Genomic DNA, 24,085 nt, shown 5'->3' on the forward strand with positions numbered 1-24,085 from the left:
TTTTACCGCGATTTCGCTGGAAGCGGGTGCAATTTTTCAGATTAGCACCCGCTCCCGGCGAAATCCTGCGGTTGTCCTTATGACAAATTTTTATATATATAATTAAGCCAAAATATTTTGTTATATATAATATTACAAAATATAATATAAAATATAATATATTGCAACATATAATATTGGAATATCTTTAGCTAATATTAGTTTATGAAACTTTGGCGATTTGAACTTGCGATCATCTTTTTTAGATAAAATGCAACAGTTTGGCTAAAAGTTTCAAAATTTTGGTTAAAAATTCTCCTATTCCGTTGCAAATTCAACTTTTTTTAAACTTACTTATTGAAAAATCATCTTGTGTTGAAAAGTCAACTAAAATCTTATTCAGGAAAAAATTCAATCTTTTTTTTAATTTATTTTTTTTATTTGAAAATAATCGGTTTTATTAGAAATTCCATCTTTCTGGGATGCAAATGCAACTCTTTATTTAAAGATTTAACAATTCTATCAAAAAGTCATCCCTTTCGGTTAAAAATTCTACACTATTCTTGAAAATTCGTATTTTCGGAATGAAAATTCAAATATATTTATAGAAAATTTACTTCTTGTATACAACTCATATTTTAATGTTGAAAAGTGAAACTAAACATTTTTTTGTCTGAAAACATTAACACATTTTTTTTAAATTTGTCTTTTCGATGTAAAAATGTATAGGTTTTAGTATAAATTTCATCTGTCTTGTTTGAAAATGCAAACTGTTTGATTGAAAATTTATATCTTTGGTTGAAAAATTAACTATTTGTTTGAAAATTATTTTTTTTCCACGGAAAATTCAATTTTTGTACAAAAAATTCGCCTTTCGACTTAAAATACAATTATTTGTTGAAAAGTCGTCTTTTTCATTTGCAAAATTAATTTTAACAAATGAAATTTTATCTTATCTACTTAAAATATCAACTTTTACTTTTTTTTGAGAATTCATCTTTTTAGGTTAAACATTTTCCGAATTTTTTTTTTTTGGAAATTCAAGTGTTTTGTAAAAAAATCATCTTTCATATTAAAAAAGTAATTTTTTTATTAAAATGAATAAGTTAATTTGAACATTTTGATTTTGTATTTGAAATATTGTTTTATTCCTTTTAAAAAAGATCCGATCTTAAAAATATGACAATATTGAAATGCTGGTATTTGAATTTTAATGGTCGGAAAAAATAAAAAATTGTTTAAAGAAAAATCTGAGAATTTTGAAAATGAAATGTTCCATTGATAAAGCTTTATTTAAAAAAAAACAAAATTTCCATTAGTTCTATTGGAAATTCGTTTTTTCTAATTACAAAAAAGATTCATTATAATAAAAATATATAATCGTTAATATTTGAACTAAAAGGAAATTATTTTTTGTTCCAAAAGTTTAATTTTTCATGTGACTGCGTTAACTGGAATCTTTTTTGCATGAAAACTCAACTTTTTTGTAATAAAAAATTCTTCTGTTCTGAGATAAATTTGATATTTTTTGATAAAAATGCAACTATTTTATCAAGAATTCAACAATTTTGTTAAAAAGTCATCCTTTTTTATTAAAAATTCATTATTTTGATTGAAAATTTATAGTTTGATGGTCAAAACTCGACTAAAATCTTTTTCAACAGAAAATTAAACTATTTTTTTTGAAAATTTATCTTTTTGATTTGAAATCTTATCTGTTATAAAAGCAATTTCATTTTTTGTATGAAAATGCAACTTTTTGGTTAAAAATCGTTGTTTTTTGCTAGACAATTCAAATAATTTGTTTAAAACATTTGGATCAATTGCTTTGTTGAGAAATCACTTTTGTTTGTTTAAGATTTATATTTTAAGTTGAAAAGTTATCTCGTTGATTGAAAGTTTAATTATCTTGTTATAAATTATTCTTTTTTTAATTGAAAATTCAACTACTTGGGTCAAAGTTAAACTACATTGTAAAAATTTTTTTATTGAAGGCTTATGTATGGTTGAAAATTTAACTATTTAGTGGAAAATACTTCTTTTTTGTTTTGTTTATAATTTATTTTTAACAGAAGATTGAACTTTTCCATTTTTTAAGATTTATATGTTATAGTTAAAAATTCGCGTTCTTTTTTTTTTGTAAAAAAAAATTCTCTTTAATTTTGATATTTCTTTTTCTTCGTGAAAATGCATCAGTTACGTGGCAAATTATTTTTTTATTGAACAATCATATTTTTTGTTTCAAAATTGAATTTTTTAAAAGAAAATTTGTCTTCTGGTTTGAAGGTGAAATAATTTAGATAAACCTTTATTTATTTTATGAGTGAAAAATCTTTATTTGTTGTAAATTCATCTTTTCAGTTTTAAAATTATTATCTTTTGTTGTATAAATTTCATTCTTTTTTATTAAAATATAAACTGTAACACTTTTTCGTTGGCAATTGGTCTTTTTAGGTTGTATATTCAACTATTATGTTAAAAATTCGATTATTTTGTGGAAAAATCCGGTATTTTGTTAAAAAGTTATCTTTTAAAGTGAAAAACACTTTTTTTAAATAAATTAAAACATTTGAAAACTTTAAATTTATATATGAAACACTGTCTTATTCCGCTTATAAAATATTGTATAGTAAAAACATCATAAGATTAAAATGCTGGTATTTGAATATTAATAATTTGAAATGAAAAATTAGACAAAGAAAAATCAGAGAATTTCGAAAATGTCCCGCGTCTAAGTTTTCCGGAAATAGAGTCTTCTTATTCTACTTCGTGGAATTTATTAATTAATGTGATGCAATTGAATTTTGAGGCGAGAGTTGCAGTCTAACAGTGTTAAATAATTAATGAGCTACTGTTTTGCATATTTTAAATTCCTGAATATGTCTGAACTAGAAAATAATTTATATTCAATCGCTGATATAACCTAAACAATAAAATTAGTGTTAAAAACATAAATTCTTTAATTCTTTTAAACTCTACTAAATATTTCTTGAAAATATCCGATTTTTGTTCGTTTTTATTTTGCAATCTTACTAAATTGAAACATTTTGTTTTTAAATCTTCTAAACTTTTTTTAAACATTTCAGGAAATCATCTGTTATGTTTAAAAACTTTTTAAAATTAACTATTAAAATTCAGTTTTCAAAATAAAAAATTACTTAAACTTTTTACACGAATATAAGAAAAATGATTTTTCTCAAGTCTTGACAGACCTTCTACCTTCTAACTTCTAAAAATTATTAAAATTTGCCTGCATTTTTTATTTATTCTGCAAAATTAAAAACTTTGCTTACAAATCTTTCAGATTCTTCTTTGGTTATTTTTGAAATTTTGTGAAATCTTTTTAAACAATTTCTAAAAATTAATTTTTCGAAATAAAAAATTATTTTAATTTTTCTTAGGAACCTGAATAAATGTCTTTCATTTTCCTGAAACTTTAGAAAATTCTTTAAAAATCTTTACAAGTTTCAATTATTTTTGAATCGCTTCAAAACTTTTGAATATATCTTAAACTTAGTCAAGTTTTTTCTTAAATTATGTAATATGGCAAAAATGCATCTTTTTCGATTTTCTCTTGAAATTCCTTACAAAACAATAATTTAAAAATTGCCGATGAATCTTAAGAACATTTTTTACAACATGACAAAATTTAGTTCACCTAAAAAATTTGTAAATCCTAAAAATTAAAAAAAAATGGTCTCAAATATTCCATATTTTTTTAACCCACATTTTAAAATTTTTTAAACTTAAAATTATTCTTTTAAAATAAAACCGAAGCTATTTCTCCACAAATCTTTCGTAATTATTAAAAAGCTTCTAACTCTTTTATTCGAAATTTAAATTAGATTAAAATCGAAATTAAAAATCCTATTGTAATATAAAAAAAATATATAATAATTTTCGGGCAAAAATATATAATAATAATAATAATATAATATATAATTTTTATCCGAAAATGATCATTATTATTTTTTATTTTTTCAGATTACAATAGGATTTTTTTTTCGTTGTCCAAATTTGATTGTTGAATTCTTATTTTTTTTAACAGGAGTTTTCATCTTTTATTCGGTGTCTTCGGGTGTTCTCTGAGTTCACTTTTATATCCTGATTTTCACATCGGAGAGATAAACATCGGCGCAACTAAATAATTAATGGAAATGATTCGACAAAAAGAAAAATAGAAAAGCATTATTCGAAAAATCCATTTTGAAATTTTTAAGAATAATTACATAAATAAACCATCTTTTTGGTATATTTTTAAGAGTTTGTAAAGGCTCAACATGAAAAAGGACATACAACAGTCAAAACAACTAGAACAAAGTTACCACTAGCGCCGCCGCATGGCCGTTTTCAAAACATGGACAATTTTTAACTGACGATGACAGGAGACTAGCTTCAGCGATAAAATTGTTAAATTTTCTAGCTTAAGGCCATGTGACGAGTGGGTCATGTGACTAGATTCCTACCTTACCCTCAGTTTTTTTTATTTCCCAACTTATTTTCACACGAAGCGGCACATCGAGTTTTTTTGTAATTAATTTTTTTGGGCTTAGAATTCAATAAAAAAATTCCAGTTTTTGGCTGAAGATTATTAATTTCAGTTAAAAAATTCATCTTTCTGGTTGAAAATGTAACTATTTCATTGGAAATTTGTTTTTCTCTTTTTTTTTAGTTGAAAATTTAATTATTTTGATAGTAAGTTAATTTCTAACATTTTCAATTTGTAAGCTCAAATTTTTATCTATAAATAACAATGAAAAAATATTAATCTGGAACAACTTGAAATAAAAATAATTTAACTTTTATTTTCAAAAGTTTTTAGTTAAAAAATTGGTTTAATCGTTCAATTTTTATTGTTAAGAACTGAAATTCTTTGAAATATTATCGTTTTGACCTTACAAGCAATAGCGTTATTTATATTTTTTAACGAGAAATCTCTAAAATGTTAAAGTCATAAGATTTTAAAATTTGTAATTTCGTGTTTTAACATAATTTGATAAAAAAAAGTGGTAAAATTAAAAGGTGTTAAAAGTTTTTATTTTATACGTATGAATTATTGAGCGTTTAAATGAAATATTTCTGAATTAAAAATATGTCAAGCTTCAGTTTCAAAAGTTTAAAATTCAAAAGATTTTCAACTCAAATATATCATTTTCAGATTTGAAAGTTTGAATTTTCTAATTTCACCCTGAATTTTGAATTGGAACAGGAAATTTTTTAAAGCAATTGTATGTATTTCTGAATTGAATCAGAGATTTTTTGAAAAAATTAAGCGTTGGAAGTTGATTTTATCTATTAAACCGAAAAAATTCAAATAGCCTTTAAAAATTAGAAAATTTATTTATGAGAATCATTTAAAATAAAAGAATTACAAATTATAAGTACTAGCAGGCGCAAAATTTTTTATTACCACTTTTTAAAATTGCTAGCAATTTTAAATCTTAAAAATCGAAGTCCCAAGTAGTAATGAAAAAATTAAAATATAACCAAATTCTAGGAAGCTACAGTTTGTAATTGTTTAATTCCAAATGATTCTCATAAACAAATTTTATAATTTCTAATTTTATTTTTAGTTTTTTTCTGTGATGTAACGATTTAATAATTTAATTATTATCAGTTCAAGTAAAAATTCTAAAAGAGGAAATATGTAGCTTTGTTTTATTTTAAAATTTAAGAGAGCAAAAGAATATAGTAAAAAATGGTGAAAGTATACAAGAAGACGATAAATTCTATTTTATTCTATATAGAGGGTGGACACGCTGGGGCTTACATACATGGCCAGTTGAATGCTACCCGAATTACACAAGAGTAGGGGAGAAGCCATTATACAGGGGTATTTTCATATTTCGCGCCTTTAAACTTGTATTCGGATCGGCTATTCGGCCAAGTCCGTGCATCTTCGGATCAAGTTTATGAGAATTTCCATGGTTGCGTTCGAAACTTCAAGCGGTTATGTTCAGATTCACCTGTTTACCCTAGTCGCTGTCAGTAAATATAGGCAATGTCAATTTAAAGTTTACGCATGTAATATTTCATTCACTTTATTTAAAACATATCCTGCCTATTCATAACATACCTTTTTTTATGCAGTAAAAATAAGCGTTAAACACCATAAACTTGATCCGAAGATGCACGGACTTGACCGAATGGCCAATCCGAATGAAACTTTAAAGGCGCGAAATATGAAAATACCCCTGTATAATGGCCTCTGCTCTGCTGTTATGCAATTCGGGTAGCATTCAACTCGCCATGTATGTAAACCCCAGCTTGTCCACCCTGTATAATTATAATATCACATACTTATTTATATAATTTATTTTCATCATGTACAATAATATACACAATATAAAGTATACAATATAATAAACACAATATAATTTACAACAAAATATTAATCACTGTATTAATATTCTGATATTGCATATATATTTTTATTTTTAAATTGTGCGAAATATTCAAATATTATTAAAATCGCCAATTTCTTTAATTTCTTTCGAATGCATATAAAGAGGCGCACAGCGTATTCAAATCATGAGAATCGCCAGCATCGAAATCCGGAAATATTAATATCCTAATTTCTTGATTTTATTTCAAAGCAGTTAGAGATATAAATAGAACCGCCGAAGTGTTCCAATCGGCAATCGTGCACCTTCGAGTTTTTAAATTCAGAAGAGACGAAATGGGTTGCGCGCGCAACCCAGTCATTTATACCGCCTCCTACTATATTCACACGGACATAGCCCTGTCATAGTATTGGACCACATCTCGTTTCAGATCTGGGATCACTGCGCGACCTTAATCCACTGTCGACATATTTATGCGTTTTTGAGCGAGAAAGGCAAACATATTTATGCTCGTCATTTCTACAAATCAAATCAGATCGAGCTGAATTTTGGATATAGTATAGATTAATGTACATGCACTTTATAAGTATTGGTCGTTTTGGAGAATTCGAAAATTTATAGTGACGTCTTTGAGCTCGAAGTTGTGAAAACGACCATTAATACCGAAGTAATCACGATTTTAAAATTTAGTGTCGAATTAATGCGGCCCGTAGCAACGCGTTATCCCCTCCCTTACCTCCTATGCAAACTCGTCTCGCGCGCTCAGGACGTTCTGCTTTCCAGGGGCTCAATTATGAAAAAAGCAGTAGAAATTATTTACAAAAAAAAAGTTTTTTCATAATTAAACAAATTTAGGACCAAACCCAGCATTCTTAGTACGTTTTGTTTAGTATCCCAATTTTTCAACTCTATGTGGTGTTTCGTGTGAAAATAAGTTGGGAAATAAAAAAAGTGGCAGTTAGGTAAGAATCTGGTCACGTGACCCACTCATTACGTGGCCTTAAATCAATTGAATTTCAATTTTTTAAATAAATTTCCGCGAATTTCTGGTTTTTCGGTGAAATATTTTCCTGCTAATACATTTTTCATGTAATACATACGTAGCGAAAGTTGGACAAGCGGCTAAAATATTTGTGTTGCTTTTCTAACACCATGGCACAACTTGAAAGTCCCTTTGTGAGAGAGTTTGCTTATTCAGTAGAAGTGCGACCAGACTCGTGGACCAACCTCAACCCCTTGGAGCGAAACTAACCTGGTGAATAGTTCAAAATGGGTCAGACATCAGGAACAAGTAAAACGTGTTCTATTGACATCAAAAGTATAGTTCAGCTGAAAGTCTTATTCCGGACAAGACCAAATTTAGATTGCCTAATTGGAAAGTTCCTATTACCCAACTGTCTTCCATAAAACAACATCCGGATTCAACTATCCCTGGATAAATATCCTGGACTCACTTCTTCAATAATATCTAAGTGCTCACTTTATACAATGGGATAATATTGGTTTTGAATTACAAAAACAAACTTGCCCCTGAGACTCTAACGATGATTCAATATTGGATAATACAATTCGTGACAAAGAATATAATGATTTCTACTTCTGAGGAAAGTGATTTCAAAAAATGATTTTGGCTAGGGTGGTTGAATGAACAAATATTTATTAGTAGCTACTTTCTTTGAAAACATTTTATGTAATAAAACCAGAACAGGGCGAAAAAAGTTCATTTATCTTTCTTGCATTATTTCTACAGTCGGGCATATTTTAGTTTACAGACAATTTGTGCAGCACTTTAATTTTGTAATACTTTTCAAGTAGAATCATTTATGAACCGAATAAAACAGTTTTTTTAGATACAAGTTTAAAATTGTTAAATTTATTATTTTATTTTAAGCAAAAAAAATGTCTATTCTACTATAGAAGATGGCTTTTCAACAAAATATTTTAATGTACAACAAAGTAATTAAGTGTTTAACATAATAGTTGAATTTTCAACCTAAAAGCATAAATTGTAATCAAAAAAGCGTCAAAGGTCATATTTCAATAAAAAAAATTAAATTCGTACAAAAAAAAGAATTTGAAAACCAAATAGACGAATTTTCTACAACTAAAGATTTTTTGCTCGAGAACGAAATTACGGTTTATCTAAGTTGTGGAACCTTCAAGCCAAAAGACGAATTTTCTATACAAAAATTGAATTTTCAAACAAACTTATGACTTCAGTAAAAAATTAATTTCTCCCAAAACTAATGCATTTTGACCCAAAAAATAAAATCCTGAATTAATAAAATCACATTATCACAAAAAATGAGAATTTTAAACTGAATAGATCAATCTTAAAAAAATGGACAAGTTATATCTTTAAATAAAAGAAATTTTAACCGGAAAAAGGCTTTTCCATTAAACAGTTAAATTTTCATCCAAAGTGAAGACTTTGATAACAAAACATTTTTATAACGTAGATTTACTTTTAACCAAGTAGTTGAATTTTCATAAAAAAAAAGATTAATTTGTAACAAATAGTTCAATTTTATACCAGAAATAAATCTTAAATTAAAAATATATCCTTGAACAAAAAAATTTGATTTCTTAACAAAATAATTTAAACAAATAGTTTTAAAAAATAGTTGAATACTCAAGCAAAGAAGAAGAATTTTTAGCCAAAAAGTTGCATTTTTTATTAAAAAATGCAATTTTTACTCAAACAGACGATTTTCTAAATCGAGAAGGTAAATTTTCAAAATAATAGTTAAATTTTCAGTTAAAAAAGATTTTAATTGACTTTTCGCGATCAAAATATGAATTTCTAGACAAGAAATAATTTTCCACGGCAATAAGTCAATTTTCATTCAAAAAAGCCGAATTTTTAACTAAAAAGGTTGACTTTTAAAGAAAATTGTTGAATTCTCTGGAAAAAATTTGAATTTTCATCCAAACAAATCACATTCCTCTTAAAAAATATATATTTTTACTAGAAAAAAATGTAAGAAAAATAGTTGAATTCTAATCCAAAAATGATCCTAGATGACTGTTCATGATCAAAGTATGAATTTTTCAACAAAAGATAAGTTTTATGATAATCAAAAATGAATTTTCGATCCAAAACAATTAATTTTTTTAATCCAAAAGTATAAATTTATGAAAAATATTTGAATTCTCTACCAAATAGTTGCATTTTGATCTATAAGAGATTAAATTTTCTACTAAAACTACTTCTACTAAAATCAGTTTTTGATAACAACGTCCATTTTTTTTAAATTGCAACTTTTATGCAGAAAATTTTTCAGTTTCTTTTATCACAAAAATATAAATTTTAATCAAAAAATAAATTTTTCTACAAAATGATTCAATTTTCAATAAAACAGTAAAAATTTTAACCAAAAAATATAACTTTTTAACAAAATAGTTTAATTTTCTACAAAAGAGTTGCATTTGTATTCAAGAGAAATGTAATTTCGGCTAAAACGTGTTAATTTTCTCATCAAAGACAATTTTTCAAAAATGTTAAATTTTGAACCTAACAGTTACATTTTTATTCAACAAGGATGAAATTTCTGCTAAAACAGACTTTCTAATTGAACCAGTTTAATTTTTAAAGTTGAAATCTGCACATTCTAAAATTATAAACTTATTCCGAATCGTCTTATACAATCAATTGTTATTTATTTTTTAAATCTTAAAGTACAATTTAAAAATTGAAAAAAAAATCATCAATTAAATTATATTCTCAGGTAAATTTCATATTTGAAACCAAAGATGAAAAAAAAGTAAAAAAAAAAAAAAAAAAACCAAAGTAAAAAAAATTAATTTTCAACCGATCATAAAGAATTTTCAACGTAACTGTTTAATTTTTAACTAATAAATATAAATTAAGAAAAAAAATGTCTGCTAAACCTTCAAGAAAAAAATATGAATTTTCAACCCAATAGATGACTTGTCGACTAAAAAGATAAATTTTCGAAAAAAGATCAATTCTAATTGAAATAAAACAAATAATCCAGCGAGAAATTGTTGATAACCACCATGTTTTTTACTAGTCAATTTTTTAAAATTAAAAATCCATAAATTTTTTCAGGGATCTTAAGAAAAGTTTCTTGTTTTAAAATCCTTCAAACTGTTCTGAACAATTTAAAATTATTATTTAATCTATTAGAAGCTTATGAATTTCTAAAATAGCTTGAACTTTTCGCAAAATCTTGACCGATATATTTTTTTCACTTTGTGTATACTTTTTCGAAATATCTAAAAGTTTTAAAAAGTGTTTTGAATTTCCTTAGGAATATTAGCAAAATTATATTTTTAGAACTCTAAAATTGATGACAATGTTCTTAAATTATTTGAAGATTCTTTTGATTTTTTTAATTCTGAAAAAATTTTGAACCGTTTAAATACTTTTAAATATCTTCTTAATTATTTTTGAAAATTTAAGGAAATCATTCTACTTTTTTTTTAACTTTGTGAACATTCTTTAAAAATTATTTTTTTATAATAAAGTTTTTTGTGCAGAAATCTGACGAATTTTATTTTTTCTCGTGAAAACTTATAAATTTAATTTTACTATCGGCCATTTTTTTAGCCGATACCAAGAATTTTTGTTTAAATTAATTTTTTTGATCTCTTTGTAAGTGTAAAAAGTTAAGAAAAATTATAATGTAGTAGAAAAATGTTAAAAACTGAACCTCCAATTAAAATATTCCCTTATATCAACATTTTTTAAACAATTCAAAAATAAATTTTATCAGGAAAGATAAAATTACTTCGTAGTAAATGTTAATTTACTAAAATGACGGTGCAGAAAGTTCGAATTTTTTAGAAATTTATATTATACCATAAGCAAAATCAGAACATTTTTGTTACCTTTTCAATGAATTATATTTTACAATTTAATACTTTTCTTCTATAACAAAAGTCTTAGAATTTAATTTCCATATTTGGCTTTATTATTTAACATAAATTAATGTAAAAAATAAACTATGAACATCCATTAAAAATATTATTTACAACATGTATATTTAAAAAAATACCTAAATATGATTTTCTTTAAATTCAGAAATGTAATTAAATTTCTAAATGAACTGAAATTAAAGAAAAAGAAATCTGGATTCAGGTAACATTAATTTAAATTTGGTGAATGCCTAATTAATTTAGAAAATTTAGATATCGTCGGTCGCAAAAAATAAGGGTTTTCACTAAAATATAGACGAGATTTCATTTCTACTCCCGTGTGGAAATAACTCCATTTGGCCATATCACAAGTCGGGCACTAATCGGGGGCTAGTCGGGTTATTAATTACTCCTCTGGAATGGTAGCTTTAAAGAAAATCCGCAAGGGTGCGACGGCCGCCTCTCGCGCAACAGAAACGATGCGTCAAGTGTTTAAGACAGCAGTTCACACGTAACGAAGCATAATTACCTGGAACAGAGACTACCGTGACCAATATGGCGGTCCCTTTAGAGCGAAGCTCTTCCATTGCTGCGTTCCAGCTGAAGTTTTTTTTCGAAATTAATATTCCACAGATTTTGGGGAATTTTAGTTACATAAATTTATGCATTTTTAAGCGTAGGATATGTTCCCCATTAACTGTTGGCTAAATTAAAGCACTTTGAAATGTTTCAAAAAAGTTTATGGAGATTTCCGTAAACAATAAGTATTTTAATAAACTTTTAGGGATGTTCCACAAATTCTGGGGAGTTTGGTTAATATTCCACTCGGATGTATTATCATGTGACCCTTACTAGTACCCGATCAGGCCCTGACTAGGATAAGTCGGGTCACCTGACTAGCCCCCAATTAATCTACCGTGACGCTACTGGTCGGGGGCTAGTCAGATGACCCGACTAGCCCCCGACTTTAAGTGGGGTTCCCCATTTAAATTTCTACACGGGCTTCGAATATTTTCTTTAATAAACTTTTGCCTTTGAATCCAGAAAGTTGGACGTTTTATATATATATTTTTTTATTATTTATTTTGAAAATTAAACATTATTATTTAAAGAGGATCTGGTACATTCCTCCTTAATTCTCAGTTATCAGTTCAAATGTGACTTTCGAGCACAAGAAAATTCTCAAGTAGAGTGAGAAATTTCCTCATTAATTTTCAGCAAGGTAACTAACTACTCGTGAAATTGCACATAACTAGATATTGGACCTTTTTCCTTGAAACCTCATTTTATAAAGTTATACCACCCACGTGAAACATACTTCTTTCTAAGAAAGTCGATATTTTTACATCAGTTCGTTATTTATTCTTCTATAACCAGCATACGCCTCAAGGTGCTTTTTATTCTACGATAACGATAAAAAATAATGAAATACCATGAACCTACCCACATAAGATATTTGAAATAACAGAGTTAAAGTTCTAGAAAAAATATTTCTTCGGCAAGAAGATTATTTTAGAAAATAGTATTAAAAATAAATTTACTTTTATAACAATGTCACATCCTGCAACTATTATTATATTGTTTATTAATATTTACTAATTTGAATAATTAGTTAATTTAATTTTTAATTTTTTAATTTTACTTTATTAATTATTTTAATGTTACAGTTTCCAGATGCTGGCATTAGTATTGCTCTTTACATGTAATGGAATTTTATAATATGGTACATGTTCAGTAGTCAGTAACTTGACTCCTCAGGAAGCAAAAAATTTTCAAAAATTAAAATCATTTTTAAAAAGACTTATTCCTAGAAAAGGAAATTTGTCTGATGAAGCCAAACCTTTGCTTAATATATAGTATATAGCGCACGTCATTTTAGAATTGAAGGAATTCACGAGATACAAGAAACTCATAAAATTCGGTAAATTCACGAAATTTGCGGAATTCATGGAATTCAAGAAAATCAGGAAATTCACTTAATTTACGGAATTCACGGAATCCAAAAAATTCGTGGATTTGATAAAATTCAAGAATTCATGGAGTTTATAAAGTTAAAGAATTCATGGAATTCGCGGAAATACTGGAATTCATGGCATTCATGGAATACACTGAATTCATGGAATTCAAATTTCATAAATTCGGTGTCTTCCGCAAATTCCATGAATTCCATGAATTCCATTAATCGCATGAATTTTGTAAATTTCTTGAATTCTGTAAATTCTATGAATTCTGCGAATTCCATAATTTCATGAATTTCGCTAATTCCTTAAATTCCATAAATTCTGAAATTCCCTAAATTTCGTGAATTCCTTCATCTCTATAAATTCTGCGAATCCCTTTATTTTCCTGAATTACGTGATTTCCGATAATTGCATCAATCCCATAAATTCCGTAAATTCCTCAGATTTCGTGAATTCCATGAACTCCATGAATATATTTTAATTCCATGAATTAAGAGTATTTTTTCAATTCCGCAAATTCCGTGAATTTTGTGAATTTTACAAATTCCATGAATTTTGTGAATTTCGCGAATTTCGTCAGTTGCATTAATTGCAAAAATTCTGTAAATTGAGCTAAGAAACTAAATTAGGGTACCTTCAAGTTTAAGTGGTCGCTGAATTCGAATCCGATGTACTTTTGACGCCATTGGGTCAGTATCAAGGTCAGTTTAAGGTCAAACCTACAAAATTCATCGCTGACCAACTAAATCAGGGTACCTTTAGGTTTAAGTGGTTGCTGTATTCGAATCCGGTTTCCTTTTGACGCCATCAGGTCAGTATCAAGGTCAGTTTAAGGTCAAATCTACAAACTTCATCGCTAACCAACTAAATCAGGGTAACTTTAGGTTTAAGTGGTTTCTGAACTCGAATCCGGTGTCCCTTTGACGCCATTAGGTCAGTGTCAAGGTCAGTTCAAGGTCAAACCTACAACATTCATAGCTCACCAACTAAATCAGGGTACCTTTCGGTTTAAGTGGTCGCTGAATTCAAATTTAGTGTCCGTTTGACACCTGAAAGTCCGTATCAAAGTCAGTTTAAGCTCAAACCCTGTTTGAAACAAATAATTTTTTTCTGAAGAACGCTTCTTTTTTGACTCGAATGATCTTCGAATACTCTTTCATTTATTAACGGTCTTCATATCCCTTTTTAGGCACGGGCAATAGTCAGACATGATATGAGTATCGCATACATCTTGAAATCTATGCTCCATGTCTTTAAAGCAACAATTTCTTTGTAGCTAGGGTGTTTGTATTTTCCTAAAAAGTTGAAGCTAACGGTGTCAAACGGACACCGAATTCGAATTCAGCGACCACTTAAACCTGAAGGTACCCTGATTTAGTTGGTGAGCTCTGAATTTTGTAGGTTTGACCTTGAACTGACCTTGATCCTGACGTGATCAGGTCAAACGGACACCGGGCCGGAATTCAGGGACCATTTAAACCTAAGGATACTCCAATTTAGTTGGTTAGGGATGCATTTTATAAGTTTGACCGTGAACTGACCTTGATACTGACCTGCTGATGTGAAACGGAAACCAAATTCGAATTCAGCGACCTCAAAAACATAAGGTACACCTAGTCCCTCTTACGTTGCAAGCTTAGTTGGTTTGTGGTCTTGTGTAATTAAAAAGTTAACTTTTCATAGGATTTAAAGAATTTAACTTTCCTTAAGTCTGATTCTGAGAATTGTTAAATAAATCTATAATTTATGTGCAAAAATTTTCAACTTTCATCCAATAAAATAAAAGCGTTTTGAAAATTGGCTGTTCTGTGAGATTTTGTTCTCTATCTTGAGTTTCATAATTGAATCGATGACAGCCCAAACATACATACTTCAAACAATTTTCAGAGGAAGAGTAGTATTTAGAAGAAAAAATATTTCTAAATTATAATAGGAAATGTTTTTACATTGTCCGTTGGCGAATTCATATTTTTTTAGTTGAAAAAACAACTAATGGATTAAAAGTTAAACTCTTTTGTTAAAGATTGATTTTTGGTTGAATACTCGCCATTTTATTTTATAAATTAACTTAGGTTAAAAAAGTACTACATTGTTAATTGTAAATTTATCTGGTTTTGTTAAAAATTCAACTTTTTGGTAGAAAATTATTCTTGACGGTTAAAAATTTATCTTTTTTGATTAAAAATTCAACTATCCCAGTTGGCGATTTTTAATTTTAGTTAAAAATTGATCAGTTTTTTTATAAATTAATTTCTTCAGACAAAAATTTTACGGTTCTATTTTTAGTTGAAAACTGATCTTTTCCAGTTAAAAATCCAACAATCTGAATGTAAGTTTGTCTTTTTCTAATTGAAAATTCACCATTTTGTTTGAAAATGTAATTTTTTTTTAAGTTAGTTTATTTGTGTTAAAGCTAATTTTTTAAACTGAAAATTTCACTTATTCCTATTAAAAATTCCATAGTATTTTTTTTCAACTTGAAATTTAATTATTTAGTGTTTTGACAAGTTGTGTTAAAATCTATTTAGAATTAACGTATTAAGTAAAATAAATTTTTTGTTTTGCGGCAAATATGAATACGTTACTTTTGGTTGACCGGAAATGGGACTTATGTACGTAATTTTTACAAATTCACAAAAACTTTTTTTAGAAGATTATCTTTTTAGTTATAAAACTTAAATTTTTGTTGAAAATTTAACAATTTTCTTGAAAAAGAAATTTTTTGGCAAAAATTCTGCTATTTCTTAGAAAATTTACTTTTTGTTAAAAATGAGTATTCTTGTTTTCAAAATTCAACTGAAATAATTTTTGGTAGAAATTCAGTTTTTTTTTGTTGAAAATTTGTCTTTTCGATTTAAGAATCCACCTGCTTTCATACAATTTTTATTTTTCTTGAACACAAATGAATATATTTGGTAAATAATTCATCTGTTTTGTTAAAAATTCTTCCTTTTCAGTTGGGAAAATTCGTCTTTGCGGACTAAAAATTCAATTTGTTTAATAAATACTTATTTTTTGTTTATATATTCATATTTTGATAAGGACTAGTCACTACATTTTTTTTTTAATGAAAATTTCTCTACTTTCAAAGAATTAATCTTTTGGATTAAAAAATTTATGTGTTTCATAAGATTTTTATTTTTATTTGAAAATTCATCTCTTTGATTGAAAATCCAACTATTTCGTTGAAAATTAATCTTATTTAATTAAGAATTTAGCGACTTGCGTAAAAGGTAAACTAAATTGTTAAAATTTTCTTTTTTTGATTCAAGGCTCATGTCGTTAGTTGAAAATGTACCTTTTAAGTAGAAAAACCTTTTTTTTTGTTAAGATTTAATTTCTTAACTGAAAATGTAACTTGTTCATTTTTTAAGATTGATATTTCTTATTTGACAGAACTTATTTTTTAATAAAAATAAATCTTTTTAATTGAAAATTTATTTACTTGGGTAAAAGTTAAACATATTGGCAAAAATTTAATTTTTGATTGAAGGCTTATTTCTTCTATTGAAAATTAATTTTTTAACTAAAACTGTAATTTTTCATTTTTATTCAACATTATTCTTTTTTACTTAAAAAAACTCCTTTTTTGGTAGAAACAAATCTTTTTCGTTGAAATATTTTTCGTTGTATATTAATTTTTTAACTGAAAATGTAACTTTTCCATGTTTTGAATATAGTTATATGTTATATTAGTTATTGTTGTAGTTAAAAATTCTCCTTTTTTGGTAAAAACAAAAATAATTTTCTTGGTTTGAAATTTCATGTTTATTGGGTAAAATTGCATTAATTTTGTGGAAAATTAGTTTTTTGCTGAAAAGCCAAATTTTGTATTTTTAAATTAAAAATTTTGAAAGAAACTTTCTCCTTTTGGTCAAATAAATGCATTTTTTCTCAAGAAAAATGAAAATTTTACTAACCCAGGTAAATTCTTAAATCCAAAAGATCAATTTTAAAAAAATGAGCTGAATTTTCAACACGAAAATACGAATTAAAAAAAAAGTAAATGTTCTGAGAAATAGTGGAATCTTAAACAAAAATAATGTCTTTTTATAATTTTTTTGTATTTTTTTAAATCTTTTTCCACCAAATTTTAAATTATATAACTAAAAAGATAATATCTAAGATAAGATAATATAATATCTTCAGGAGAAAGTTTTAGCGAATTTGCAAACATTAGGCACATTGAGTACATTTTTCGGTCAAATAAAAGTAATATATTCATATCAACGAATTTTAAACAAAATAGTTTAACTTTCAACAAAAGTGACGAATTCTCAAATAAAATAATGAACGTTGAAATAGAATAGTTCAATTTGAAACCAAAAATGAATTTTGAAACAAGAAGATTAATTTTCAAATTAAAAATTAATTTGGCACAAAAAAATACATTTTTTCAACAAAATCGTTACATTTTTAACTAAAAACATAATAATTTTTAACCAAAAATGGATTAGTACCATTTTTAGTTTGAAAAATCAATTTTATACTAAACATCAGAGTTTGTAACCAAACCAATGAATCTTCAACTGAAATAGTTGATTTTTCAAATAAAAGAATTATTTTTTACTGGAAAAGATAATTTGTCAACCAAAACTTAAATAATTCAATTTCAAGTTAGGAAAATTAATGTTTAACCAAAAAGATGAATATTCAAGTAGAATAAGTTCAATTTTCATTAAAAAAAATTTTTTTCAACCAACAAAATCTTACTTTCAATAAAAGAAACTAACCATAAAAAAAGCAGTTAAAGTTTTAAAAATAAATTGTAAATATTTGACTGCAATATAGTTAAATTTCAAACCAGAAAGCTGAATTTTTATTTGAAATGATAATCCTTCAACTAGAATAATTTAATTCTTGACCAAGAAGATAAGTTAGCGCAAAAAAAGTGGCCTGACTGGCAGACCAGAGTAGTGTATCCTTATGTATTTTGATCTGCTGAATCCGAAGTCAGGAATATCAGATTAGTTCGTCTTTTAACCCTAAGCTAAAAAAACATCTGTCAAAAGACGGTTTTGCCCTAAATTCGAAAAAAAGAAAGTGGCCTGTCTGGCAGACCGGAGCAGTGTATCCTTATGTATTTTGATCTGCTGAATCCGAATCCGAAGTCAAAAATATCACATTGGCATTTGTTTTAGCTCTGAAATAAAAAAAAAACACCCGTGATAAAGATGGTTTCACCGGGGAAAAGCACATGAGGATACACAGCTTTGGTCCGCCGGGCAGACCACTTGCTTCTTTTTTTGTTTAATTTGACGGAAAACCGCCTTTTTACGAATGTTTTCGGAGGGTAGGGTTAAAACACGAGCCAATCTAATATTTGTGACTTTGGATTCGGATTCAACAGATAAAAATAAATAAGAATACACTGCTCTGATCCGGCGGTCGGACCACTTTCTATTTTTTTCTAATTTGGGGCAAACCACATTTTTAAGGGTGTTTTCGAGGTTATGGTTAAAACACGAGCCAATTTTATATTTCTGACTTGGGATTCGGCTTCAGCGGGTCAAAATACATAAGGATACACTGAACTGGTCTGTTTAATTAATTAATTTATTAATTGGTTATTAACCACAAAAAAGTTGAATTTCTAACTGAAAAAGATAATTTATCAACCAAAAATTAAATAACAAATTTTTTAGTCAAAAAATGAATGTTCAGCCAAAGATATAAATTTTTAACTCAAATTGTGAAATATACAATTGGAATAATAGTTACTTTTTCTGTTAAATCACGTAGAGTACGAGGGGGAGGGGTGTGAAGGCGAGATAGAATTATTTTGTTACGGATTTTTACAGGGGTGAGGGGGGTAGGGTGTCTTAGAAGGAGCCTATAATCCGTAACGTCATTTAATTACGACCCCTCTCCTATTGTAACTACGTAAACAGTTATTGAGTATACAAATAAAAACATTTAATTCGATTTGAAAATATATTAAGATAATGAAATAAGATAAAAGGTATCCTATCCTTTAAGTTGGACCAAATTGCACGCAGTGTACCAAATTTCATCAAGATCGGTTAAGTAGTTTGGGAGTTTAGTGGTGACAAACATCGTGATACGGGATTTAGATATAAATATCACAAACTCTTTCGAGTGAAACGCCTCGAATTTGATCGTGCACCGTAAAAAAATTACTAACCTTTCTAATATCAGTGACTTTCCCAACCCCAACCATTCGCACCCTGAAGAAGCTGTAAATCTTTAAGACCTTGTTTCTCCAATAACGATTTTCTACACATTCAAAGAAGAATGTGAATGCAGGACCTCACTAATACTACTCTATTGACAACACCTAAATTAGTTTTCCTTGCACAAATACAACTATATTGACTTGCTCAGTTCTAGTTCACCAGGCACTAATACTACTGTATTGACAACTTCTCTGGAGAACGAAAAGGACCAAACGCATACATGAGCAAGAGATCATAAACGTAAACCAGTCCGAATTTCAGAACGGAACCTGCGCTATCAATTTTGGTGAACGCGTCATCCAACTATTAGTTCGGAATACGAGTTTGGAATGACCAATTTCAAAAATACTAGTTTGGAAATAATTAGGGACGTACTTAAATTACGTAACAACTCCAGAAGCCTAGGGGGGGGGGGGTAAACATTTTGTTAATTTTGTTACGATAATTTTTTCAAGTTCACATAAACTTCCTCCTGAAGATAATTTTTTAGATACAAATTTGATAATTCAGATGAAAATTTAACAATTTTCTTAAAAAGAAATCCTTTTTGGTTGAAAATTCCACTACTTTGTTAAAAATTAGTCTGTATGGGATAAAAATTCTTCTCTTTTTATGGAGAATTAACCTTTATTAAAAATTCATATTATGTGGTTTAGAATTTTGTTGAGGAAATATTTTTAAGTGAAAATACTTTTGTTTGAAAATTTGTACCTTCGATTTAAAAATTCATCTTTTTTAGTAGAATTTTCATTTTTCTTAGACAAAACTGCAACTATTTAGTTCAAAATTTTTAAATCTTGTTAAAAAGTCATACTTTTGGTTAAAAATTTTACAATTTTGCAGAAAATTTACTTATTGTTTACAATTATTATTTTGGTGTTGGTAAATGAACTGGAATCTTCTTTTCGTTCGACTTGAAAAAAAAAAATTTTGTGGAAAAGTTCCATTCATTTTAAAAGAAATTTAGAAGTTCTGACAAAATTTCTAAAACAATTTCATATTTGAAAAAATTAAAAATAACTTTTAGATTCCTCAAGATTTTCAAATAATGTTGTTTAAATGTACAATGATATTTAAGCTGCTTAAAATGAAAATATTAACTTCTAATTTAAGACATCTTTAGTTAGAAGAAATTCATAAATTTTCAATTTTTAATGTTATTGGAATAGAATCCGAATAATTGAACTTTATAATATATGAAAGTTAAAAATTCTAAATGTTGAATTTTATCTGCATTTCATTTTAAATTGTTCAATTGAAAAGTGTGAGTAACTTCCCTTTTAACGTGAAAAAATTAAAAAATTTAAACTTCAATTTTAAAACTTTAAAATTTAAGGTTCACACTTTGAATGTTATAATTTTTTGTTTACATTTTATTACTTCAAACGGAAAATTTTTTAGCTTTAGTGTTCAAATTTTCTAATTTTACTAACCATGAAAAATGCTTGCGAACCCGGAAATTTCTAGGATTTTTTCCTTCAATTAAAACGGCCACCTTGTGTGTGAATTTTTGTTACTTAAACAATTTTTAATAATTTTAATTGATATCATGGATAATTAAACATTAATAAATACATTTGAATTTGGAAATAAAATAATTTTAAATTTAAAAAAAATGTAATACGGAGAATGCAGAAATTCACAATTTCATTTAAGTTATTTAAAACAAAACGATATAAAATTGATTAACTGAAAATGATATATTTCGTCAAAATTCAAATTGTTCAAAATTAGCTAATTTTAGCTTACAAGTGTCGATAAATGTTTAAAGCGTTTTATTAAATTAAAGTTTTCATAGAAATTACTCAACTTAAAGTTTACTTATTTTGAAAACGATTTTTGTATATAATTATAAAATTATAATTTTCGTTTTAAACAAATTTTAAATTTTAAACACTTTCAATTTATTTATGATTACTACTTTCTTATAAATAAACTTCCATGTTTACAATTCAAAATTGAAAGACTTGAATCCCATCGACTAAAAAATTATTCTGATTGAATAGTTGGGCATTTTTGAAAATTAAATTTCGAAAACTTTAAATTTGTATGGATCCCATTTTCAAAACTATAATCTATAAACATTTCAATGTTTAACGTTTTGGAATTTTTCTGTTTTCTAAATAAAATTTTTTTTTTTATTTTAAGAGATATCAAAAGATTTTTTAGGATTATAAATATTTGAGGCTGTTTTAAAATATGTCAAGGAATTTTCAATTTATTTTTATAATTTGAAGGAATTTCAAAGAATTAAAAAAAATGTAGAAGGGATATTTGAAAAAAACTCCAAAGTACTTTAAATATCTTATAAAAAATATTCTAGGTATTTCAAATCATTTTGAAAGATTTGCACAATTTAAGAGAAATTTAATATTTTGAAATGCTCTAAGGAATTTTCAATTGACTACGGTAATTTAATATGCGATCTCGAAAGATTTAATATATTTTAGGATATTTTAATACATTCAAGGAAATTTTCAATTGATTTTAATAATTTAGTATGAGATTTTAAAGCACTTAAAATATTTTAGGGTATTTTTAAAATTGCAAGGAATTTTCAAGAGCTTTAAAAAATTTCAAGAGATTTAAAAAAATTTTTAATAATTTAGGATGTTTTAAAACATTCCAAGAAGTTTTCAATTAATTCAATAATTTAAAGCGATTTTCAAGAATTTTAACGATTTTTAAATTTTTTTCTGGTTGAAAGTGGAACTACTTTTTTTCTAATTTAATTTTTTTTGGGATGATGACTTATCAATTTCATTGGGAAAAAAATTTAACTACTTTGAAGAAAATTATTATTATTATGTTTTTTTAGTTCTCTTTTAAATACAAACTTAACTATTTTATGTTTCGTTCAAAATTAATTTTTTTTAGTGGAAAATTGTTGTATTTGATTGAATACTCGTATTTCTTGGTAGAAAATTAAACTTTTTTGTCGAAAATTTAACTATGGTTAAACTCAATTTTTTGTATATAAAAACAGTGTTGGAGAAAAATAAATTTCTTTCGTGCAAAATTCATGTATTTTACGAAAAATGCATTTTTAGTATACAATTCAGCCTTTTGGGTGAAAATTGAACTATTTTGTTGAAAAAAATAAAAAAAAAATTTTTAATTTATGCATTTTATTCAAAATTCATTTTTTTTGTGCAGAAAATTAATTATGTTAGTTGAAAATTAAACTATTTCTATTAAAATTTAATCAACTTGTCGACAATATTAACATTAATAATAATTATTATATGTATATTCACAAGATTGGCTCTAATAACGCAATTTATAGAATTCAAGGAAGTCACGGAAATCATATAATACACGGAATTCACGGAATTTATGCAATTCGTGGAACTCAGGAAATTGACGGAATTCTCAGAATTCATAGAATTAAAATAATTCTCGGAATTCATGTTAGACCCGGAATTCATGGAATTCATTGGATTCGCGAAATTCATGGAGTTAACTGGATTGGAGGAATTCATGGAATTTATAGAATTCATTCAATTGAAGGAATTCACGGAATTTATCGAATTTACGGAATTCCCGAAATCCGCAGAATTCATGGAATTCACGGATTTACGGTACATGCTTCAATTATGGAACTCACGGAATTCACAGAATACGCTTTATTTACGGAATTCACGAAATTCATGAAATTCAGGGCATTCACGGGATTCTAAGAATTTGCGTGATGGACTGTTTTCATGGATTTTTCGGAATTCAAAGAGCCACCGAATTTAAATAAACCCCGGAATTCACTGAATTCAGGCAAGGCGCGAAATTCGCGGAATTCGAGAAATTTACGGAATTGGCAGAATTCATAAAAATAAAAGAATTGTCGGAATCAATTTAACACCCGGAATTCACGGAATTCATGCGATTCGCGGAATTCCAGGGAATCAAGGAATTCCAGGGATTCAAATAATTTCTTGAATTCCGTGAATTCAATTTCATTAAATAAATTCCTTGAAATCCATTAATTCCGTGATTATCATGAATTCTATGTAATCCATGAATTCTATGAATTTCGTGAATTTCTTGCTTTCCGTAGATTCTTTGGATTCCGTGAAATCCTTCAATTCATGAATTGCGTGAATTCTGTAGATTCATGAATTACGTGAATTCTATAAATTCATGAATTGCGTGAATTCCGTGAATTGGGCGAATTTCTTGAATTTTCTGATCACCTTGAATTCCGTGAATTCCGCGAATTTCATGAATTCTGTTAATTTCTTCAACTCTTTGAATTCCTTAAATTCCATGGATTCTATGAATCTCGTAAATTTCTTGTATTCAGTAAATTCGGTGAATTCCTCGAACTCCGTTAATTTCGGTAATGCCACGAATTCCTTGAAATCCATGAAATTCGTGAATCCCATGAATTCCATGAAATCCGTGAATTCCGGGCGTTACATGAATTACTTGAATTCAGTAAATTCGGTGAATTCCACCAATTGCTTTAATTCCTTGAATCCCTTGTATTCCATTGATATTTTTTCCTTTACAAAATTTTTTTTTTCAGAAACAAGTGTTCTTAGAAATAGTTTACATTTATTGTTGTTTTAATTATTCGCTTCAACAAGTATTAAGATATCCAGCTACTAGATTTGTATTATAAAATTCCAATACATGTAAGGCAGCATACCAATGCCAGCATTTGGAAACTACAATATTTTGCATTGCAGTATTGCATTATGTTTCGGAAATAAACTTCCAAAGTTTC

General features: G+C 26.8%; 1 protein-coding gene across 1 annotated transcript in view; it reads right to left on the reverse strand.

The window, feature by feature from the left end:
* The window catches only part of LOC117180836 (cysteine-rich secretory protein 2-like), a 96,209-nt gene that overhangs the window by 6,250 nt on the left and 65,874 nt on the right, over window positions 1-24,085 (reverse strand). The window lies entirely within an intron of this gene.

Source organism: Belonocnema kinseyi, chromosome 9 (genome assembly GCF_010883055.1).
Source record: "Belonocnema kinseyi isolate 2016_QV_RU_SX_M_011 chromosome 9, B_treatae_v1, whole genome shotgun sequence".
NCBI lineage: Eukaryota > Metazoa > Arthropoda > Insecta > Hymenoptera > Cynipidae > Belonocnema > Belonocnema kinseyi.